General features: G+C 42.2%; 2 long non-coding RNA genes across 2 annotated transcripts; both read left to right on the top strand.

The window, feature by feature from the left end:
* Nucleotides 1-6,512: 6,512 nt before the first annotated feature.
* LOC144095047 (uncharacterized) lies at nt 6,513-9,400 on the top strand. The gene is made up of 3 exons (XR_013306682.1): nt 6,513-6,621; nt 6,751-6,931; nt 9,244-9,400. It is a non-coding gene; the product is annotated as an uncharacterized LOC144095047 (long non-coding RNA).
* Nucleotides 9,401-9,605: 205 nt separating this feature from the next.
* On the top strand, nt 9,606-15,153 carry LOC144095046 (uncharacterized). Its single transcript, XR_013306681.1, has 3 exons — nt 9,606-9,755; nt 13,098-13,205; nt 15,062-15,153. It is a non-coding gene; the product is annotated as an uncharacterized LOC144095046 (long non-coding RNA).
* Nucleotides 15,154-17,233: the final 2,080 nt, after the last annotated feature.

The raw sequence follows: 17,233 nt of genomic DNA, 5'->3' as shown, positions 1-17,233 counted from the left end.
ATGCTGTTCCCCCATCCTGAGTAGGAAATAATAGCAGTTTTTTCTGGAAATACTCTGAAAGCACGAATTTTCTATCCATCGTTTACTTAGCTTCCACTGACACGACCCATTGTGTACTCGGTACCTTTGACAAACAAGGGGCCAGCCGATAGGCACACAAGACTGTAGAACCTTGCTAACTTGCAAAAAATCAATGCACAGAAAGAAAAAGCTGACAAAAAATGAGGAATTCCTTATTTGCACTTTTTATACAATACTAAGAATGTGGCTAAGATATGGCATGAACATTGTTTTTTTCTGTTCACTTACAAACTTTCCAGCCTGTGCTAGCATATTACTCTGATGTAAATAATGAAGCATGCCAGCACTGTACAATATGCTGTAACACTTATGAAATACTCCCCTTCATGGCTACCGCATGCCTCTTACATGCGGTAAAGTTTAAATCTGCCAAACTAGCTAGTCTGCAAGATGAGACGCCAAGGCTCTGACATCTGGCGATGTGTACCTCCCATGTAATTAGAGTGATTGGAAATGCTCCTTTTTGATGGCATTTCAGTTGCTGGGTGTGGAAGGACCAGATATGAAGGGCAACAACTAGACACCAACTTTTTAAGCAACATCACAATAAGCAATGTGCCTTAGCTTTCCTTCTGTCCAAAAAGGAGTTTCATTTTCTATGTTCTGTGTTCACATAACTGCTTGCATTTGCACATTTTGGCTTGCTGGGAGGTGCTTTCCTCTGTTAAACTACAGTTTTAACTCTGGCCTCAGTCTTCTGCGCCTTCTTAATTTTTTGCTAGCGTTCACCTTAAGTCGCGTACAAACTCACGCAGATCTCCACTTTTCTACGTTTCCAGCTGTCACATCTTCTCTGCCTTCGTCATGTCCACCACTGCATCCAATGCCTTCAAGTCTGCTGTGTATAATCATTTTAATTAATCTGCCTACACATGTATTTATGTTAGTCGCTCTCCTCTCTTCGATGCCAATTGGCCCTGAGAGTAAATAAGTGAAATGGTAGTCTAATCTAGGTCTGAGCAATCACGCATTATGTTGAGTTTATTTTACCACGTTGGCCAGTAGAGAGTGGAAGGAAAAAAAGCTGCTAAGTGGAGCTCGACATGCCTCTCGGCCCCTACACTGGAAAGCAGCAGACACCAAGGCATACGTAATCACTAACGACAACAGAACATGACAAGTGTGAAGTAATTCAGTAACGTTCATCGCATTTACCACAGTGCATACTCGCTGCTCAGTAATTTATTACCTCATTAGACGTTCTTCAAAGAGAGTGTACAATTATGTGTTTTGTTTGAACATGGCACCACAGTACAATGACAATCATTAACCTTGTGCCAACACAACATAAAATAAACTTCTGCCCAGTAAATGCATTGCTTACAGTGCCACCACGGCACCTGTCTAGAAAATAAGCTCAAAATATTAGTGACATTAAATTTGAGCGAACGGTAATTCCCCCACCCCCTCCCTAAAAAAAATGAAAAAGGGTGCTCTTCCGACGGCACGTTTGTACGCTGTAATATTTGCGAGTCCAACTACGTGTGAAATTCCGATATAAATAATTAACGCCAAAGCATTCGGTTGAATGCGAGGCGCCAGGGCGCAGGCAAACAGTAATCGTCTTCGGGTATCCACTGGTGCCACACCCTGAGGGCCACTGCTCGGCGAATACCATTCATGGCCACGTTCACATCCAACAAGCTTGTCACAAACATCACACAGGTGATGATGCAGCAGCAGTTCATTGCTGTTGGCCAGTGCTGAATTTTTTGGCATGGTAAACGGAATCATCCACCGAAACGCGCGTCGACTGTTACTCGCCAGATTCTTGCAGTCCCACGAGGGAGAGCAGATTTTCCGTCGACTTCAAGTCCCCTCTTTCGTGCAGGGCCACTGGCATTGTAACGCACATTCTGCATGATCGTTTTACTACGCACCGATGCCGCACGGGACAGCGAGCTGTTGTATGTACACTCCAATGCAGCGTTCCGGCCACACACATACACACACACATACTAAAGACACACAACGCGCAGGACGCACGCAGCGAACACGGAAGAACAAAAACCCATTCCAAAGCTCCTGTTCATTCAACTCCACACTGCGCTAACTGCGCACATGTTTCCGACTGCGGGCTCGGCTATAGCGCTTCGACTTCGCCATGGCTAGCCATGGCCAAGCTGCGCTGCCCCAGGTGGTAATAACGTTCATGCAACGAATAGAAAACACAATATATCAAACGATTCAGGTTGTCAGCTAAATAAGCTACCCTACAATTAAATACATCTTATATGTTTTTGCCGTTCTGCGCCTTTGCGACATCAGCGACGTGAGCTTGAGCTCGAATACGCGAATGGCGCTATGAATTTCCCGTGTAACTCCGTAAATTGCAGCGCATTGCGAGTGACTTTGGCGGCAGCCACTCGGCAACGTCTCCGGTTTGGCGAACTTGTGAGAAGGTGAGCCTTTTGTTCTCAAATTTTGAAAGCGGTTTTTTGTTTGTATTGTAACCCTGCGTCTCGTCGCATGTTATGTTCACGATAACATTAGTACAACGTGCATGCGCTTTCTGTCTCTATTTAGAGTAACATTGGTCGATCACCGTAAACTTTTGGATTCGATTAAGCACGAACTGTCCATGTTGGTACTGCGTGTCGAATGTGTTTTGAGATGATTCTGAGCGGGAGATGGTGTTCTGATAATTTGTGTACTACCAGATATAGTCTAGAGATTTGAAACCATTTATCACACTGAAACAAAGTTGGAAAACTGTTTTGTGTTCATGCATCTGCTGTCCTTAAACTTGACTTTTCGGCAATCATTCGCATGGCTCCTTTGGATCTGGAAAATTGACTACTGTTGCTTGGGGGGCCTGGTAGCAGAGCTCCTGGGGACGCCCAGTGGGTCATTTGTTTGTCCAAGTGCCCAGTACCAAAGGTACCATTCCTGACATTTTTTCCAAGTCCGTTAACCTCATATTTCTTGCAAGGATTACAGTATGTAATCAGGTAGTAAAAAAATTGGTAACTTCTGCATATTTCAGAACAGTTCAGAGAAATGCACATGCAGCATCAGTATTCTCTCGGTAGAATTTCTGAGACCTGGATTAATTTCTTCTAGGACTGTGGCAAGCAGTAGGTCAACTGTACATAAATTTATTTTCCTCTGGTGCAAAGTAAAGAGTGCAAACGTCATAAGACAAGTCTCTAGTCTGTTTCATCCTCACTGCATTTGGCCAAAGCATAATATGAAATGCTGTATGTTCTATGCCCTAGTTTCCTTTACCTTGAGCAGTAGATATTGACAGTGAATAGCTAGGCAACTCCACTCGCTGACGGTTTTGCCTTCGGCAGCAAAACAGGGAATACCTTACCCCATGTGTTATCTCGACAGACTCAAAACTGCGATGGACAGCTGCGTCCACAGCTGCTATCACCTCCCAAGTGCATGCGCTCGTAAGACACATAACTCTGGATTGCCATTAACATAGCCTTGCTCATTGCAGTTGCCGATAAACACCTCATAAGTGGTACTATTATGCACTCTTTTCTTTGGCACTATGTATGAGCTTCTGTTCTCGCACTTTCTAGAAATAATGCATGCAGTTTTGATGTGCGAAAAGGGAATTTACGTGTAACTATATTGTCATGTCAGTATGTTATAGCCAAATTGTACATTGATGTCAGTGCTGGTGGTTTCTTTTCATTATTTTAAGAGAATGTTATAATTTTACCTATAGCAAATAATAGCCCTCACTAATTAGCTGATTTTGTCATGTCCAGTATTTTGATATGCTAAGCCACCAAAGCATGATTCAGAATGTTGTCAGAACTAAAGGCACTGAGTCTTTCGTGTCAGTAAAAAATGTACTTTATACCCCTGTCACATGGCATTCCTCGAAGGCCTTTCCAGCAAAGGCACCATTTTTCACCAAAGAAGCGAACGCTTAAAGGAGCAGCGATGCAGCTACACGGTGCAGCCCAAAGGTGAAAGTCGTTCAGGCTTAGCACCCGCTGCTATACTCGAGGTGGCTGAAGTGAGTGTTCTAAAATTAAAGTGGTGTATTCTGTTCATTCGTTGAGTTTGACAATTTTTTTATTCCGATTGCTTCCTTAAAAGTACTGCAACAGCTACTCTCATCAGCAGGAGCAGGTTTTGTACGTGTATTGCCTTGGCCACCATGGGCGCTCGATGTTGCCGCAACACTTTCACTGTCTTGAAATTTGAACATAAAACATAAACACCCGTACAAAAACCAAAGCCAGACACACCTTTTGTATTTGAAAAAAAATGTTTTCAAACATTATTAGCTTATCTATTTTTTTATTGCTTTTACTTTTTGACTTTGGATGGTACTGCGATCACAGCTTCTCGAATGCTGTGTCTTCGGGCTCCGAAGGTCTCGGTTGAGCGCCTTCGCCTCCAAGGCCCTTAGCGACAAAGGCGCAACATTTGTACCGGGTAGCTGCACTCCTTACGCCTTTGGATATGATTCTCCAAGGCCTTTGCGGTGCCCGTGTGACAGGGTATTAGTGTGGTATGGCTGCTTGAACACCTGTCCCTGGTATCTCACAAACTGAATAAGGAAGGGAAAAGCCTCAGGGTGCTTGCCGACGTTTCGACAAGAGTACTTGTCTTTGTCTGGCAAAGTGTTCATCATTGGTGGGGTTTAAATAAGGTTTTCACTTCGAGGCGAAAGGCCTGTTGTGTGGAACGAGGGTGCGATATGGGAAGGGCGTTACGATGGGGAGCGTGAACCTTGACCAGGCATGATAGCTGCTAAAGAAGATTAACCGGTTGACCTGCAAAACTGTGAAAACAAAAAAGCCCAATTCAGTAGAAACGAATCTCGGGGTATGGAGTGTGGATAGTGGGCTTGAATGGCTTTATGTCCAGCCGCAACAGGTGGCTTGGTATGGCTGGATGCCTTTTCCTGAAAAACTAGGATAAAGGAATTAAGCAGCATGGCAGAATAAAATACCAGGGGGGGGGGGGGCAAAATAATTTGAAGGAAAAAGAGAAAATGAGGGCAGGTTCGGAGAAAAGGCAAAAAGAAGGGGGAGGGGGAGGAGTATGGCAGCCAAGGTTCCGAGAAGTGATGTCAGGAGGTGCAGGGCGTAAGGTTAAAGTTTAACGATAAATAAAAGAAAGCAGGAAAGGAGGTCGAAATTATGGGTTGGGACACCTCTGACCATGTGCAAGGCCTTTTCAAATAATTATGCCAATTCCGGAATGTACAGAGCTGGCCACATTTATTGCAAACATGTGAGCGCATGGCCGCACTCTTTAGAGGTCTACTGTGTGCGGCGCAGCCACTCATCGCTGCAAAATGGCGCAAGAGGAGATGCACCTGGATGTGGTGCTTCGTGTCATGTTACACTTCGATGTGTGGCAATGTCAGACACAGTGGCCCAAAGAGCACAGCCATGTGCTCGCGTGTTCGCACTAAGAGTGGACAACCCTGTACTTGATTCTAAGTTTCCTCTGTATATGTTGACCCCAGACGAAAACAAGTTGTCTTGTCGAAACGGCAAGCACCCTGAGATTTTTCCTTCCCTTGTTCACTTTTTGAGTGTCAAGAAACCATCTGCCTATGGTCTCTGTACCATGCACTCCACATCTTGTACGGTTATCTTTGTATGTATACACCAGTGATAAATCATGAAGGAAATCAAGGGATTTGTATTTGTATTGATTAACACTTACTTTAAAGCTATATCATGAGGGTATAGTTGAAAATGTGCTACGGGGGCTTGGTTGTGTGTCGTGACTGGTTTCTCTTTATCAGGGCTACTTAACAGCCACCATGAAACGCAGGCTTTTGAAAAGTCGTTCCTCAAAGAAAAGAGCGTTTCCACTGTTACAATGGAAATGTTATTTGCTAAAAACTTCAATCATTGCAGTTCAGGGATTGATATTTTTCAAATAACTAACCTGAAGTTCACAACCTGCAGAAGGAACTATGTAACTTCTTTCCTGCCTTAAAAACCCAGTACTTATTTGCCAGTTTCAGCAAGCAGAGGTCTGTTTCATGGCACATACTTTCCACTACCTTGCATGAAAATTGTGCAGTACAGGCCCACCATAAAACTAGGGGCATAGTATACTGCTTGTATGCAACTACTTTGGCGTTAGAGCATGCATAGCATGGTCTTAAAGTTATTCTTTTCATTTGCAACTGGTTCCTAAAAGGCCTATTCTGGCAAAAGGCATTTAGCAAAATTATCTTCCTCTGAATGCTTCTAAGGATAACTTTAGTTCATTCAGGAAAATATATATTGACCATATCTCTTAAAGGCATGATTGTCCATATTAGCTCTTGTTACCTCACAGTATTTAGTTTTGTGCCTCCAGCATCACTGACTTGCATCATATGTTAAATAGAGTAGTAAAAAGCTCGCTGTTAGTTTAAACCAAAACTCATGATGGGGCTGTGCACTTTTTGTTGTGTTACATGAAATATACTTATGTATGAAACAATTTCTTTCAGCTGCACCTCACAAGATTCAAATTCCACCAGAAGAAAGGCTGCAGCACAACATTGCTCACTACCTGTTGCTTTCCCAGCACATAACATGCCATAACAGCACATAGCAGGTAAGATGTGAACAAAAACAGTGCATGTATACGTTCCATACATGCATTTTGTGTACTACCAACACTATGATATGATTAACAATGTCATGTAAGAGAGAGCACACAAATCATTTTTTGTATATATTGCAGCATGGTTATTTCAAGTTTTAAACTGGCCATTGAAACGACCCATTGTATCACCGCTGGTTACCCGGTGGCACTAGGGATCGAACTCCGCACCTCCTGCTTGCGAGGCAGATGCTCGGACCACTAGGCCACTCCTGCGGTCCCCCCACTGATGTTGCTTACACCAGGTGCTGTTAAAGCCCCGGTATGTATGTTAAATGCATTTTAGAAAACCATTCACTTCCAAAGTACCATTTCATCTTTATAGCAAAACCACAGTTCGTCTAGCTAGACAAACCTGCTGCATACAAGCCAGCAGAAGGGTTGCACGTACATGCTTCGTTAGGAAAACATAAAAATCAAGCAGAGCCTGCCCTTCATGGTGCATTATACCCTGATTTTGAGCAATGATCAAGATAGGCACATGGTCATTTCATTGAACATTTGCATGATACATTCGTAGAATCGAAAAGACAAGTACTATTGCAAAATCTTCAAACAGTGTTTATTCTCAGAAAAAACATCATGAAAAAAGTGTTGGATTAGTTATAGTGCACCTTGTATGGGGTAAGGGGCTCCCACTTTGTGAAAGGCTTAATTTTGGAATAACGACAGCGTTTAGACTAGTTGGGTTACCATGTTTAGATAGTGGATGTGCTCAAAAAGACACTGGAAGTAAGTGCACTGTGTGGAAATCTCTTTCTGTATCCTTGTCTTTTTGAGCGCTTTCACGATCTAAACTTAATTTTGCAAGAGAGCAAGGAAAATGAATATTTAAATTCTGATAATTAAGGATAAAAGATCATGTTTCATTGTGTTGCTTAAAGTGTACATTGTATCGCTATTGCTGTATTGCAGCACTTCTGTAGTGGCTTGCATTGCAGCCTCGACTTTTGTTTATATAATAGGCAGTCCTTTTTTTCATTCGATTGCATCACTTTAGGAGTTACTACAGAGTTGCGTGGTAGCGAACTCTCAGATTAACGGTTTGCATTATTACGCCAGCATAACTTGCTAAGTGTTTCACTGCAGTCTTGTTACTAGAACAGCCTCTTGAAAGTATTCAGCCTGGTGGTCATTGAGGGTTTCTGTTCACATATCAAAATACCGGATCAGCTGTATACTCTTTGCAGCTACCAGAACTATGGTGCATTTCATGACATGCTGGCTGAAGAGTGCTGGAGCACCAGACTGGGGATTTGGATGAAACAATTTTTAAATGTGTGCTCGGTATCACGCTGTTTTGTTCCAGTTGTGGAGAGGTTTTCTTTTCATATTTGTTCTGTCAAACATTTAAATTTTGGGCAATATGTTGTTGCCTTTATCTTGTGTTCTCTTTGTTGTTGAGGTTTAGTATTTTTGGCACAAGCACTCCACTCTATTACTTTTCAGTATAATTTAAAATTTGTAGGGCACGTCATGAAGAATAAAACTTCTACTTGAATAATCTGCATGTGTTTATGTTCTCATTGTTGATATAAAAACTTAGTTGAGACAGCTTGTATTTTAGCTCTGGCTAGAATTTTTAAGAGAGCCTCAGTAACATAATCACATGACCAACACAAACTCGGTATTATTGTTTTTGCAATGAAAAACCGTTTTAAAATAGTTATTAACAGCTGTCAGTGTAGGACGGGCCTAAAATGTTTTGTGCTCTATGTAGCTCTTCTCTGAGGCAGGATTAATTCATCTGCACCTGCAGCCTGATACCGCCAAGATACCAATTCTTGGGTGAACTTATGATTTTTTTTCACTGAGCAAACTTGCATCATCTTGAAGCATGGAACTTGAGCTGATTCTTAACAGCTGTAGTGTAGCGAATTTCATTATCCTCATTGCTTAGTTTACATTCACCTCAGGACAATGGCCTTTTCCAGTTTAATTATCTGTGTCTTGCACCAGCTACATGCCACACTATCAGAAATCACCTAATCTTATCTAGTGAGCTTATAATCAGCTATCTCCTGCTATATTTTCCTTATCGTGAAATTCATTTTGTTGCAATGCACAAGCTGTTTCCTGGCGTGGTGCTCAGCTTATCTGGAATGAAATGCTTGGGAAATGGGTCTCTGATTTCACCTTGAGTAGACGAAATTAACTTGTGCTAAGGCACTCTTTGGCCACAGATGCCCTTGTGCCTTTAAAATCCATCAAATTCATTCTGTTGCACTAAGATACCATTGGTGATTCATTTTCTGCATTGTATGCCCTGGCCAGATCCATTTTCTTCTTTTAATTTCTGCCAGAATATTATCAACTTCGTTGTTCATCCCTGTTATGGTTTCACTGGGTCAGTTGTTCTATTAATAATTATAATCTCTTTATTGAAAACATATTTTGGGCTAAATGGCATCAAGTTTGCCACTCTGCACAATGATATATATGTTTGGTCTTGTATGTCTTTACTTGTGTGGTAATGTTTATTTTGTGCTCACTGTCTGAACAACCTTATTTGCCTATGATATCCTAAGCCCTTCTATACCTATTTTCCTTCCCCCTGGCTCTTTCTCTTTTCAGTCATTCCTCTTTCCTTTACACTGGCCATTGGTCACAAGGCTGCTGTGGGAACGACAGTCAGCACTGGGCCCTTTTTTGTTCATGGAACCTGCACTGCTACTATTAACACTAATAGTACGTTATCAGTATTTTTGTGATACTGCATTTATTGTTATTTATGAAGTAGTTGGCTAAGGCAATGGTAGCAGTGTTGGATATTGCAATATATTATACATATATCTCACTTGCAATATATCAGTGTGTTCACTATTACACTACCCTCTATTTCTTTCAGTTCAGTTATTTGGCTATAGATATATTGTGGTGCTTTCCTAGTTTAGTCCACTCAAACTAAAACTTTGCTCTTTGTGTCACAGGTAGAATCTACAATGATTGCTGCTCTGTGTCTTGTAAGCAGGAGGCAGTGTTCAATGGAGCCATGAACTTTCCTTGGAATTGAAAAGCATTTGCCGTATTATGCGCTGAACCACGAGTGTGAAGAGGAAAATGTCATGCCTTGGATTTCTGCAGAGGTGAGCCATTGCGGTGAATCCACCAGCGCGAAAGACAGGGATGAGAAAGGAGACAAGACAGGTGCTGACTCACAACTAAAGTTTATTGGCGTGAACAGGGAATATATAAAAAGCCAAGCAATACCATAAACCATGCAGTTACAGATAAGCATACAGGACAACATGAGTCAAAAATCGCCCTCAACATTTTCCTGATCGAGGTAGTCCAACTCATTGTGTGTTAATACGATAGACAAAACACACATTCTTCACGGAGTCATAAGATGTTTCTAGCCTCGATAATCTCCCATTTAATCTCTCAATTTACTGCCAAAATGCGTGTTGCCAAAAGGAAAGGGTAGCAGACTTCACATCCCGTGCAGTGTACAGCAGAGTTACCCCAACCACCTAGCCAAGCCCCTACCCTCTTGTGTTCCTGTAGTCTTACATTCATACACCTTCCAGTTGCACCTACGTAAACCAGACTACAAGATAATAATATTTGATACCAAATTCATTTTACAAGGTACATATACATTTCACTCTACACGTGTACTTTTCTCGAGCCACATTCACAGAATTATTCTTAAAATTTTACATACTTTAGACAACGTATTAGGGGCCGAGAAAGCCACTTTTACATCATACCTTCTGGCCACATTTTTCAAATTGTGCGACAATTTATGTACATACGGTAACACAACTGGTCTTTTGGCATCTCGCTGGCTGGCCCCAGCCTGATTGTGCCGGTCACCGCAAAACTGTCTCAGCTTCTTTAACAATTTATCATTTGCTCTTGCAGTAACAAGGTTTTGAAATCCTGCGTTCGTTAACCTTAAAATCTGCTCTTGGAAACTAGTCGTCATGCTGTGAAAGCATAATTTCATCAATTCTGAGCCCGCGCTAGAAAGTGCAGTGCTATCTTTCACTAGCTTGGAATGGTCGACATGTAGCCAGGTAGCAGCTTAACACTCGCCAGCACACATGAAGCATCTGTCTACTTCGCATCTTGAAGATCCATTTCTTGTACTCAATTCGCAGTGTGGTTGAGTATCTTAAGAATGACAATCCAGCGGATTGTCTTGTGATTAGTGTCGATGTAGAACTATTTTATTCTATCCCGTATGAAGATCTTGTGAAAAGCTTATGAATGTGAATATCGGAGCACAACGATGAGCTCGTGTTTAGGAACGGGTGTGTAACATAAGTCTTTTTTGGCACTTGCCTCCTTTTATTTGAAGTGATGAGCATGTTTGTGGAGTATGGCAGTGCGGCATATGTTCAAAAGTCTGCTAAATGTATCGATTCGAAGGTTGCCCCTGTGCTAAGCAATATTCTCTTAAGCAGGGTGGAAGGAATGATTGCCAAGAAATTGCATGGGCTGGGGGAAATCTTTCGCTACGTCTATGATTTTCTGGTCTTTTGCAAAGGTTGTGATAGTGTGGGACCTGTACATATTGTGAACTTGTTTAAGGAGCAAGGCCTTTGTCTTAAGTTTACCTTGGTGAAAATGTCCCAACAAAAAGAGCTGCGGTTTCTGAACCTTACCTTGATGTTCTGCGCACGCCATGTGTGCTAGCGATATTCACCCAGGAGTGTTAAGCAGCTACTTGACTGTTGGTCGAACGATTCTAAGCTAGTGAAAGATAGCATTGCGTTGTCAAGTCTAGGCTCGGTATTGGTGAAGCCATGCTTTTACAGCGTGACAACTGGTTTCCAAGAGAAGATTTTAAGGCTAATTAAAGCATGATTTCCCAACCATGCAATTCCAGAAGCGTGCGATAAATTGTTAAAGCTGAGCATATAAGATTGGGCAAGTTGGTCTGACATGCTAAAGATAAGAATGGCGCAGCATCAAGTAACGAGGACAACAGGAGAGCACACCCACGCACAAGTGCCATCCTTGGAGCGGATGCAGAATCTAAGAGCGTGTACTTGACATTCAGCGTTGGCAGCCAAGTATCGGGCTCGTTCAATCTTTAGCGTTCAAATCCGTGTTTCATCGTTTCCTTGACTGTCAACACTGAATGTCAAGCACGCGCTCTTGGATTTTGTATCTGCTCCAGGGTTGGCACTTGTGCGTGGGTGTGCTGTCCTGCTTTCCTCGTTACTTGATGCTGTGCCATTCTTCCCTTTAGCATGTTAAAAGCTGAAACCCCTTCGCAGGGACTGGCATGATCAGGCTGGGGCCAGCCAGCGAGATGCCAAAAGACTGACTGTGTTACTGTACATACATAGATTGTTGCAAAATTTGAAAACTGTGGCCAGAAGGTATGACGTAAAAATGGTGTGTTCGGCCTCTAATAAGTTGTCTACAATCTGTAAAATTGTTAATAATTTTGTGAATTTCGTTAGGGAAAAGCACATGTGTCGAGTGAAACGTGGCAACATATATGTGCCTTGCAAACATTGCATGCATTGCATACCATTATCATGTGGTTGGGTTTATGTTGGTGAAACTGGAATGTGTATCAATGTAAGACTACAGGAGCATGAGAGGTATTTGGCTATTGGTAGGGGTTGTAACTTATCTGCATATTACAAGGGATGTGAAGGCTGCTAGCCATTCCTTTCGGCAACACGCATTTTGGCACTACGTTCACAGCAGATTAACCAGAAAATTATCGAGGCTAGACACATCTTATGACTCGGTGACGAATGTGTGAGTGTGCTGCCCATAGCGTTAACATGCAGCGGGTTGGACTGTCTAGATGAGAAGAATGTTAAGGGCAATCTTTTACTTATGTTGTGATGTAGCTTATGTGTAATTGTGTAGTTTGTGGCGTGTGGCTTTTCTGTATACTCTCTGTTCACTTCAATAAACTTCAGTTGCGAGTCAGTGCCTGTTTTGTTTCTTTTTTCGTCCCTGTCTCGTGCTGATAGATTCAAGTACTTGTAGAGTAGATTCACTGAATTCTGTACTTGCAGAGGCTTGTGAAAAAAACGAGAGGAATTTTCTTTCCTTTATGCGGAATGGAAGGTTGAAATTTTTTTTACTTAAACGTTTGCAGCATTAAATTCTATTCGGAAAGGTAAAACCCACTTTATTGTACATTTTGTGTGCAATGGTGCCGGTGGCCGCATGCAACTGAAAACATTCGTCCAGGTTATCTAGCTAGCATCCTTCTTCCTTGTGCCACATTTTCTGAAATAATATTTTGTCAGATTTATTTCAATCAGAATTTCGAAGAACATATTGGTGATCACATAATGGTGATCACATAATTTGGTGATCACATATGACATAATTCAAAGCGTGATCATTGGTATTTTTTAGTCTGGGGCAGTACAATGAGAAGTACATAGTATATAGTAAAATTAAATATGACCAGTCTAACATAAACAAAACTACTTTTTCTTAAGGAAAATTTTGCTACCGAAGTGCTGGAGTGACATGGCATTATGAAGACGTGGACAGTGTGCTGTATTCATGATGGCACGAGAACTTGCGTACAGTGCTTCAGGCAACTGGTGAGTACCTTGGTGCTGTGCTTCTGCTAATGTAGCCAAATTATGTTTTTAATCTAAGAGTGTATCTGAAAACTTAAGCAAAAATTGAGTAGTATTTAGATATTCTTGCACCAGATACCACGGTGAGAATTAGTTATTAATGATGTGTCTCACATGTACCCTTGTCTGCTGAATATAGTAAGCATGGCTTTCGAGCTGAGTGCCTCCGACATATGAAAAAAAAATGGCCACTGGGCTGCTCCACGACACGTGGAGCAGCCCAGTGTAGCACATTCAGGCTTCATGGAGTGGAGAATGAAGGCAGTAAATAATTTAAGAGTAGAAAACTCAGCACAAACCACCGGACCAGGAAACTGACAGAACACACCGACCCTGATGACACTCTTTGCATGAAGGGTGTTATAAAGTTGCCTGTCATGTAGTGCAAGATGGAGGTCGCACAGGACGGGTGTTAAATATGAGTTGATGCAGACACCTGTCATTACGGAGTACTCACTGTAGAACTCGAGCAAGAAGCAAAGGTAACAGCTGAGCATGGCCACTCTTGTGCTTTCCTCCGCAAGCAATCTGGAATTGCACTTAGAAATCTTTTATGCTTTCTCTTGACATATACATCATTGCTGCATGTGGCGAGGAAAAGTACATACCCTTGATGTCAAGTGACAGTGAACTCACATGGCTGGTAACGGCTCACTGAGGTGTTGTGATATATCTACAGGGCACCTCATGAGAACAAAGAGCCCTTGAAGGAATTCTCTCAAAGTTTGTTGCCACATGGACCTCTTCGTAATCAATGACTCTAAAAGGCAAGCCTTCCTTTAGTGTCACAAAAAAAGGCCTAGGACATGGGTCTTTTTGCTTCTCCATTAGTGCCAAAATGTTTGCTAGCGAGATCTTTCGCAGATATATAATTATTTCACAAAATGTCAAGAAGGAGGCTCAAGCTGCACCAAGCAGTACCAGTAAAAAACTTATCACAGCTGTTCAAAAAGCAGTAAGACTCATGCCTTCATCCTTCTTTTGCATCAGACACATGAGGACACTTCGTCTTTCTGGGTCATCATTTTGAAAAGGTTCACATGGCAACGGCCTTTGGTTAAATTTCTGCCAAGAGCCCTTTTTTAAAACTTGAGCATCCGTTCCTTGTGAGGCACACTGCAGAGATATTGGAATGTCTTAGTGAGCTGCTTCCGGTACGTGTGACTGCATTTTCACTGACATCAGATATTAGTACATTTTCTTGCACATGCTGAGATAATGGAAGCTATGAGTGAAAACATGCGGTTTTGGGGAAGTGTGCTTCCTGGGGCCGTATTCCAAGTTTGTGTCATAATAAAAAGCGTCATAATCTGCCGCAACGGGCATGCCCGGGAACTGGATATAAACTGAGTGCGGGACTTTCGCTTCGTCTTGTCTTGCCTATAACAAATTGGATGGACGATAAATTCGGCAAGCGTCTCCCACCTTTTTCAGATGTTACCAATGTTCCTTGCTCGCTAAGTTGTGCATTTAGTACTATGTACAGAAAGGCACCTGCATTGAATTGCATCTGGCCCCCATCCTGAGCTACTTTCTATTTGCACAAAATGATAAGCAACTGTAAAGACTTTCATGCGCACAGTGCCGCCAGGGAAAGCACATTTTGTCTGCTTCTTTCTGGACCTGTGGTTTTTACTGTTTACTGTTATGAGAAATGAATTTTGGGCAATAAATTATAACGGGTTGGTTCTCGGTGAATGGCTTTTGAAAGCTTCTACGAAAGCCGATTGTTCAATAGCGGATGGTTGAAATGTATTTGTGAAATTTATATGTGGTGTTGTGTGACCACTAAATGAGGATTTTTTTATGCTTTTCAGATGGATCCGACAGCAATGTGCAGATGTACAATGTGTGTAGTTTGCCATGAAAATAAAACGTATGTACTTGTACTCACCCAAACACTTACCACTCTTTCATTCTAAGCTGCATTCTTAGTACGTATGAACTACATAATATGCTTAAGGAAAGCCTTGTACATAATACTTATTTCTTTGGCACCTGGACGGCCATATCTGCAGTGAACATTGCGGGCAGAAGCTATACGAAGACGCATGTTCATGTACTACAGAAAGTACATAATTACAATACAGATAATTTCCGCTCTAGATGAAATGACTTCCGAGTGAACGGAAACGTATGCATACACATTGCGGAAATTTCAATAAGAACAAAACATAAGCATTCGTTGTGAAAAAACGATTTCGGTCTCGTGCATAGCATGGCGTAACTTTCCGTTACCAAGAATGTGACAGTCGTCATACGGAGTCTCTGTTTCTGACATTTAGTCCGTACCTCATGTTGCGGAAAACCCTCCGGCAACGCATTACCAGCGGGTTTCTCTGTACTGCGGAGCATTTTTTTTTACAGTGTGCGCATGTGATGCTGGCAGACGCTTTCCCGCGGCCGCTTGACTGACGGTCAAAGATCAAGGTCAAAATTCAAATTTGAGATAATCGGTGTCACAGCCACTGGTGTCGCTGCTGTAGATGACGTCATGTGTCGAACGTGACTACCTCCAGTTATGCTCATAGTCTATCCTGTAGCTACATTTGAGGTCAAACTTGCTTTCCCCTGACGGCTCGAAAAGCTGACGTAGTGACGCTTTTCGCTTCAAACCCACACGAAAGGGCAACGATTAAAGTGGCATGCAATCACAACACAGGTACGTTGTATAGTAACGTATAACCCTTTTTATAAACGAAATAAAAAATACCAGTCACGTCCTCGCTGTTCGCAGGATGTTGATCAAGAAAATGGGGCGATTAGACCGGGCAAGTTAGCTTACCTACATTTTGGTTTATGCCCGATGAGACGGGTTTAAACTTGTGAATTCAAAATGGTTTTCTGCCTTCTCAGTCGTAGTGCGATCGAAACCCAGATTCCAGGATGGTGGCTTTAAATTAGTCTAATTAGTGACCCGAAACGTTTACACGCTTTAGGTAAGGGCAGATTTGGTAGACTTGCGCTGCGAGCCTTATGGTTGTTAAAGAGCAATCTAAAAGAAGTCACGGTTCGACCTATATATTGCAGCTGACAAACAGAACATTCTAGTAAATAAATTATTTTTGCAGTGCCGCAGGTGACGTTACCATTAATTCTTACACTGTGGAATGCATTGCTAGCACCAATCTGTGACGTCGTTACTTGTAGACAAATTTTATGGCGGGATTTGTTGCATCGTGTACAGCCGGAAAACACTGGAGAGGTGCCTTTCGAATAAGTTAAAAGACCTCGCAAGTTTTCAGCGCGTTTCAATACGGCTCCCGGTGGTTCTTTAAAGATGCCCTTTAATCGGTAACTTTGCTTCATGATATTATGATGTCTTCTTACGCAGAATGCCTGCTACGTTCATGGCAGGTGCCGAACAGGTTGCGACTAAGTTGGTTTGTTGTTTCAAGGTAGGTTCTTTAGTTTCGCACAGTAATGACTCGCGGTCACATGCGTCCGCGCGTTTCACGGCGTCGTCGATTACCCTTGCCGGATACTTCTGTTCCGTAAAAACACGGAAAAGTTCTGCGCAATTCTTGTAAAACACAGCTGGTTCGGAGCATATTCTTACAAAGCGGATGGCCTGACTGTATAGGGAATGTTAGTTTTACAACGTTTTACAAGGCGACATCAAGAAAATTAATAGTTGAAGCTGAGTACGCGCGCGTAAATGAAACAAGTATTAACACTAATAAATTATGTAATAATCGTACGCGTTCTGTTTCACCGTGGTGCCAGACAATAAAAATATCATCAGTAAAGCGTCTCTAAAGGTATGGTTTGAAAGGACGGCTTTGAGGAAATTTGGTTTCTAGGCAACTCATGAGGATAATAGCATAATTAGTTTCTAGTTTGACGCTGATTGAAGTTCCTCTAAGAAAGCAAGAGGCGCCTTATTGGAGGCTTCCAGAAAAATTCGCCCCACATGGGGATGTTGAACATGGGCTGAGATCGCGCAGCAGACGGGCGCCTTTGCGTTTCGCCTCCATCGAAACGCGGTC

The sequence above is a fragment of the Amblyomma americanum genome, chromosome 6 (genome assembly GCF_052857255.1).
Source record: "Amblyomma americanum isolate KBUSLIRL-KWMA chromosome 6, ASM5285725v1, whole genome shotgun sequence".
In the NCBI taxonomy this organism is placed as follows: domain Eukaryota; kingdom Metazoa; phylum Arthropoda; class Arachnida; order Ixodida; family Ixodidae; genus Amblyomma; species Amblyomma americanum.
Note: the sequence above shows the minus strand (reverse complement) of the source record. Positions and strands in the feature narration are given on the sequence as shown.